The sequence below is a fragment of the Seriola aureovittata genome, chromosome 4 (genome assembly GCF_021018895.1).
Source record: "Seriola aureovittata isolate HTS-2021-v1 ecotype China chromosome 4, ASM2101889v1, whole genome shotgun sequence".
NCBI classification, from domain to species: Eukaryota; Metazoa; Chordata; class Actinopteri; order Carangiformes; family Carangidae; genus Seriola; species Seriola aureovittata.
The window spans coordinates 588076-595390 of record NC_079367.1 but is presented as its reverse complement, the minus strand read 5'-3'; the positions used below and the strand labels follow the sequence as shown (position 1 = coordinate 595390).

Below are 7315 nucleotides of genomic sequence, written 5' to 3'. Positions count from 1 at the left end.
AATAATTTCCGAAAAATTTTCTCGAAAGTCCACAAATTTGGTATCTACGGACTCGGCTCGTCACGCTGAGTAACATATGTCAGCCCCAGGCTTCTAAGTCGCTCCCGTCGGAAGGGATGCCTCGTTAAACGTCTCCGAGGCCCGCTTGCTGCGACGAAAAATTTTGTCAAAAGTCCACAAATTGGGTGTCTACGGACTCGGCTCGTCAAGCTGAGTAACATATGTCAGCCCCAGCCTTCTGAGTCGCTCCTTCCGAAGGGTCATCTCTCATATGCTGAGGTGCCACACCATTAAGACTAGTGTGAATGTCGCAACGGAAAAGTTTGTCCAAAGTCCACAAGTTTGGTGTCTACGGACTCGGCTCGTCACGCTGAGTAACATATGTCAGCCCCAGCTTCTGAGTCGCTCCCTTCCGAATGGCCGCCATGGGAGGTCTCTCATATGCTGCCGGGAGACACGGTTAAATTCTGTGTTTTAATAATTTCCGAAAAATTTTCTCGAAAGTCCACAAATTTGGTATCTACGGACTCGGCTCGTCACGCTGAGTAACATATGTCAGCCCCAGGCTTCTAAGTTGCTCCCGTCGGAAGGGATGCCTCGTTAAACGTCTCCGAGGCCCGCTTGCTGCGACGAAAAATTTTGTCAAAAGTCCACAAATTGGGTGTCTACGGACTCGGCTCGTCACGCTGAGTAACATATGTCAGCCCCAGCCTTCTGAGTCGCTCCCTTCCGAAGGGTCATCTCTCATATGCTGAGGTGCCACACCATTAAGACTAGTGTGAATGTGGCAACGGAAAAGTTTGTCCAAAGTCCACAAGTTTGGTGTCTACGGACTCGGCTCGTCACGCTGAGTAACATATGTCAGCCCCAGCCTTCTGAGTCGCTCCCTTCCGAAGGGTCATCTCTCATATGCTGAGGTGCCACACCATTAAGACTAGTGTGAATGTCGCAACGGAAAAGTTTGTCCAAAGTCCACAAGTTTGGTGTCTACGGACTCGGCTCGTCACGCTGAGTAACATATGTCAGCCCCAGCCTTCTGAGTCGCTCCCTTCCGAATGGCCGCCATGGGAGGTCTCTCATATGCTGCCGGAGACACGGTTAAATTCTGTGTTTTAATAATTTCCGAAAAATTTTCTCGAAAGTCCACAAATTTGGTATCTACGGACTCGGCTCGTCACGCTGAGTAACATATGTCAGCCCCAGGCTTCTAAGTCGCTCCCGTCGGAAGGGATGCCTCGTTAAACGTCTCCGAGGCCCGCTTGCTGCGACGAAAAATTTTGTCAAAAGTCACAAATTGGGTGTCTACGGACTCGGCTCGTCAAGCTGAGTAACATATGTCAGCCCCAGCCTTCTGAGTCGCTCCCTTCCGAAGGGTCATCTCTCATATGCTGAGGTGCCACACCATTAAGACTAGTGTGAATGTGGCAACGGAAAAGTTTGTCCAAAGTCCACAAGTTCGGTGTCTACGGACTCGGCTCGTCACGCTGAGTAACATATGTCAGCCCCAGCCTTCTGAGTCGCTCCCTTCCGAATGGCCGCCATGGGAGGTCTCTCATATGCTGCGGGAGACACGGTTAAATTCTGTGTTTTAATAATTTCCGAAAAATTTTCTCGAAAGTCCACAAATTTGGTATCTACGGACTCGGCTCGTCACGCTGAGTAACATATGTCAGCCCCAGGCTTCTAAGTCGCTCCCGTCGGAAGGGATGCCTCGTTAAACGTCTCCGAGGCCCGCTTGCTGCGACGAAAAATTTTGTCAAAAGTCCACAAATTGGGTGTCTACGGACTCGGCTCGTCACGCTGAGTAACATATGTCAGCCCCAGCCTTCTGAGTCGCTCCCTTCCGAAGGGTCATCTCTCATATGCTGAGGTGCCACACCATTAAAGGGGACATATTATGCTCCTTTTCAACAAGTTTGAATAAGTCTCAGAGGTCCCCAAAGCATGTATTTGAAGCTTTTTGCTAAAAAATCCACTCCGATCCTATATTTCAGCATGCCTGTAAACCCCTCTTTTTGAGCCCTGTTCAGAACAGGCTGTTTCTGTGTCTGTAGCTTTAAATGCAATGAGCTGTGCCTGACCACGCCCCTCTCCGGAAGGGGCTGCCGTTCGGGCTTCTGGCACCGTGCTCTAATGTTTACGGTGACCGTGACCGGCAACCTGGCGTCGGTAGCGATTTGGTTCAACCACACAACTTTTATCCAGAATCTGAGCCAGAGGGAGAAGCTGCTGAAGAAGTTCAAACTCTACAACTGCAGCAGGACGTTTCTGAATGGTTGGTAACCAATTTTGTGTATTTTGACATTACATTTTGAGTTTGTTGATGAGAGCTGGCACACAGTTACTAACATGTAGCTAGGTAGCTAATGCTAACTGTTACTGTCTCGTCATTACTGGGAGCTCTTTTGGTAAATAAGCACTATTGTGAATAGTGTAATGTAGTTATCTGTCATGCCTCCTTAGATATACTTTTACAGTCTGAAAATGTTTGTTGTATGTAGACTGCTACAGGTGTTCAATGTCAGTACTAGTCAGATATTTTAATAGATGCTGACAAAGTAAATAATTTTTCTCCATGTTTTGAGCAGAGATGCTCATCATGACATCTTCCTTTATGAAGTAAATTTATTTTGTGTATTACAATGAAAGCTGTAAATCAGCATAAACATGTCTGACAGCAACAGTAATCTTTAGTCAAAGACTGAACTGTGCAGTTTTCTACACTACACTGTTGTCAAGCTCCACATTATAAGCAATAAGTGACATGTTATAAATTACCTCTGTTATATGCACTTGATATGTAGCCAAGCTTACTTCTTACCCACCTTAGCTCCACTGTCTGTCAGTGTTTGAATTTCACAAGCTTTATATTTTGGTGAATGTTACCATTTTTCTCTATATTTTGGACAGGTGCTCCTGTGGAAACTGTGCAACCATGCCCACAGAAGCTGAGAACATCTGCTGCTAGGAGATACCGCAGGTAGCATTCTCACTGGACAAACTAATCACTAATTTGTTTTGATTACATTACATTTATAATCAACCATAGAATTTACCATTTGCAATTCACTGTAGGTTATCAGATGGCTATGGGAGATCGTGGAAGATTTACCATGTATGGTAGACCGTCCTGGGTTGGAGCCGCTCTGCCTCAATGTGTTCTGCCTGCAACATGTACCGCACTGACTATGGTCCTTTACGGTTTGAGAGGAATACACCAGTACGTTTTGCTTCTTTGTTAAAACATAGTTTCAATCTAAATAAAAGATGTTAGACAGTCTTGTTTTACTTCAGTGCACATAATTTTACAATGGTAATAACACACCACAAATAGAGTAACACACCCTCAAATAAATTAGTTTAGCTGCTCTTTGATTTGTAAAGTTCTTCTATCAGCAGATAGTGTGCATATAATATATGAATTCAGAGGAGTCATTTCTTTAGTAACAATCAAGCATTTATTTACATCAAATGAGGCAGTTATAATCAGTGATGATGAAAAAACTGTAGGATTCACTGGATCCATATAAAAAATTGTGAGACACAACATAGATATATGTTTGCAAGATTAAATGCCCTGTCCAGTTGTTTTAGTCAGTACAGGTATCTAGCCTATAGGAGCTTTGTGAGCTGGTGCTTCCTTGGTTGCAGAATCTGGGTCGTCATTCCAGCCTGCGTGGTCCTACGCACCCATGCCGTGTTTCCTGACGCCACAGGCCGGTATGTGGGTTTTAGACTGGCCCATGATAGAACCGGGACACAGAGCTGGATATGACCTCCTCCTTCTCAGGACGCTCGAACTGTGCAGTGAGGTCCTCTGGGATGGGGATGGCCAAAGCAGCTTCTGTGTATGGTCCCAGGTCACAAAGACTTTTTCAAATATGAGGTCCACCACATTCCCTGTTTGATAAAACACAAAAGATTTTTTTTTACATTTTTCACATTTTTTTTTTTTTTTTTTTACAAAACAATGACTGAGTCTGTTTCTAAATACCTCCTGACATTTTCTTTACTGTATTTTGTTATTGATGGAACTGTCATAACATTATATGTGCAATATTTAATACAATGTGTACAAAACATTTTTTGGTTGAAAAATAAAATAATATAACACTTATAGAATGTCGCCTCAGTCTTAACTGGTGTAGCTCTGCATTCTCCCTTCATGGCTTTTGGAAATTGGACCTTGAACAGTGGTTCACCTTCTTTTGTTTGGGCTTGTGGTCGGTCAGCATTTTCATTGTAGTACATGGCAGCCAGGTGACAGATGATGACAGAAACCTTAGCCTACACACTCTCACAAGTTCTAAGTAACCACAGCTTCATTTACCTGCACATTATTCCAAGACTGATAAATGACTGTTAGGTTTATCAAAAGTAGATGCACTTCAGATGGCTACAGACCTGTACTTCTGATGTGAGGCTGAAGACTCTTCAAGGATAACTGTGTGCCTGCAGTGGGTCAGTCTGGCATGCAACATCCCCTGTTGCAGGAAGCTGTATAGATGGCCTGAACAGAGGAAACAGAGGTTACACCAACATCTCCTCAAATGTGTAGTTATGGCAACAGCTGCAAACAGTGCAAGAATGATAACAGATGCTCTCAATTATGTGTAAACTGGGTTGTCAATAGCTTGTAAATGCTGCAAATAGCTCATTATATGTGCAAGATGCAAAAAATGTGTATTATAGACTATCCCCTTGGACATATCCCCTTAACTCTGCGCTTATCTAGATATTCCCTACAGGCACTGTATCTGTAAACATGATATAAACGTTAAAACGGCCGTTATAAGGCATGACTCTCAATAATAACTTTCACAGCACTAATAAACAAGCCCGGACACCTACGCTAATCAGTACAAAGCCTATTTTTAGTCCAAATTTTACCGGCTTGACTTTACAGACAGCTAAAACGCCTTTAAAATATAATACATTTAACAGGGTGGCTCTTATCAATGTCACACGGCGATACCAAGCAGAAGAATTACATACAATCTGTACCCCGCTATACCCGGCTGCGCGTCGACGACGCTAAACGTTAGCCACGTTAGCTGCCATGCTAACAACACACGCAACAGGCTCTCGTGAACAAACAGTAAAGCAACATAAAATGGTAAAACTTACAGCTCCGAAGTTCAAAGTTGGGTCACAGACAGTCGGTACTGATCCAAGCTTTATCTTGAGACTTGTAGGAAATCCTGCGTTGTCCTGGCCCTCGTTGAGAAAGCAGTCCGAGGTGAAATGGTTAGCACACACGTACAACACTTTCGGAGTTGGAGCGGGAACATTTCCATCAAAAATAAAATTAATCCACTGGGTCTTCAGATCCTCGGGCGTAGGGATTAAAAAATCTGTGTTGGTTTGTGCAGCCAACAACAAAGCAACTACTGTGTTTCGCTCGTACCTTCGACATTGTTCTACCGAAAGCCAGTGTTCGCGAGGGAAGTAACGATACCGTCTGCAACACGGACTCAGAGGGCGGAACACACACCTAGCTCGGGGAGCGTCACCCATCCGGGGGGAGGGGCATCGCCCTTCTTGACGTCACCAGGGGCGAATCTCCATTTCGCTCGTTTGAGCACACATTTCTTGAAAGGTGGAGAAAGCAAAAGAACGAGAGGATGGACTTTTCTCATGTTTGGGGGGTCCGTAGACACGCCAGGGACACATACTACTGATAGAAAACCATGGAAAAGTGCATTTTGCATAATAGGTCCCCATTAAGACTAGTGTGAATGTCGCAACGGAAAAGTTTGTCCAAAGTCCACAAGTTTGGTGTCTACGGACTCGGCTCGTCACGCTGAGTAACATATGTCAGCCCCAGGCTTCGAAGTCGCTCCCGTCGGAAGGGATGCCTCGTTAAACGTGTCCGAGGCCCGCTTGCTGCGACGAAAAATTTTGTCAAAAGTCCACAAGTTCGGTGTCTACGGACTCGCTCGTCACGCTGAGTAACATATGTCAGCCCCAGGCTTCGAAGTCGCTCCGTCGGAAGGGATGCCTCGTTAAACGTGTCCGAGGCCCGCTTGCTGCGACGAAAAATTTTGTCAAAAGTCCACAAGTTCGGTGTCTACGGACTCGGCTCGTCAAGCTGAGTAACATATGTCAGCCCCAGGCTTCGAAGTCGCTCCGTCGGAAGGGATGCCTCGTTAAACGTGTCCGAGGCCGCTTGCTGCGACGAAAAATTTTGTCAAAAGTCCACAAATTGGGTGTCTACGGACTCGCTCGTCACGCTGAGTAACATATGTCAGCCCCAGCCTTCTGAGTCGCTCCCTTCGAAGGGTCATCTCTCATATGCTGCGGGAGACACGGTTAAATTCTGTGTTTTAATAATTTCCGAAAAATTTTCTCGAAAGTCCACAAATTGGGTGTCTACGGACTCGGCTCGTCACGCTGAGTAACATATGTCAGCCCCAGCCTTCTGAGTCGCTCCTTCCGAATGGCCGCCATGGGAGGTCTCTCATATGCTGAGGTGCCACACCATTAAGACTAGTGTGAATGTCGCAACGGAAAAGTTTGTCCAAAGTCCACAAGTTTGGTGTCTACGGACTCGGCTCGTCACGCTGAGTAACATATGTCAGCCCCAGGCTTCTAAGTCGCTCCCGTCGGAAGGGATGCCTCGTTAAACGTGTCCGAGGCCCGCTTGCTGCGACGAAAAATTTTGTCAAAAGTCCACAAGTTCGGTGTCTACGGACTCGGCTCGTCACGCTGAGTAACATATGTCAGCCCCAGCTTCTGAGTCGCTCCCTTCGAAGGGTCATCTCTCATATGCTGAGGTGCCACACCATTAAGACTAGTGTGAATGTCGCAACGGAAAAGTTTGTCCAAAGTCCACAAATTTGGTGTCTACGGACTCGGCTCGTCACGCTGAGTAACATATGTCAGCCCCAGGCTTCGAAGTCGCTCCCGTCGGAAGGGATGCCTCGTTAAACGTGTCCGAGGCCGCTTGCTGCGACGAAAAATTTTGTCAAAAGTCCACAAGTTTGGTGTCTACGGACTCGCTCGTCACGCTGAGTAACATATGTCAGCCCCAGCCTTCTGAGTCGCTCCCTTCGAAGGGTCATCTCTCATATGCTGAGGTGCCACACCATTAAGACTAGTGTGAATGTGGCAACGGAAAAGTTTGTCCAAAGTCCACAAGTTTGGTGTCTACGGACTCGGCTCGTCACGCTGAGTAACATATGTCAGCCCCAGCCTTCTGAGTCGCTCCCTTCCGAAGGGTCATCTCTCATATGCTGAGGTGCCACACCATTAAGACTAGTGTGAATGTGGCAACGGAAAAGTTTGTCCAAAGTCCACAAGTTCGGTGTCTACG

At 46.1% G+C, this 7315-nt stretch overlaps 1 long non-coding RNA gene across 1 annotated transcript; it reads left to right on the top strand.

The window, feature by feature from the left end:
* The first annotated feature begins 1888 nt into the window (after positions 1-1888).
* Positions 1889-3952, top strand: LOC130167559 (uncharacterized). The gene is made up of 3 exons (XR_008827307.1): positions 1889-2275; positions 2911-2980; positions 3076-3952. It is a non-coding gene; the product is annotated as an uncharacterized LOC130167559 (long non-coding RNA).
* Positions 3953-7315: the final 3363 nt, after the last annotated feature.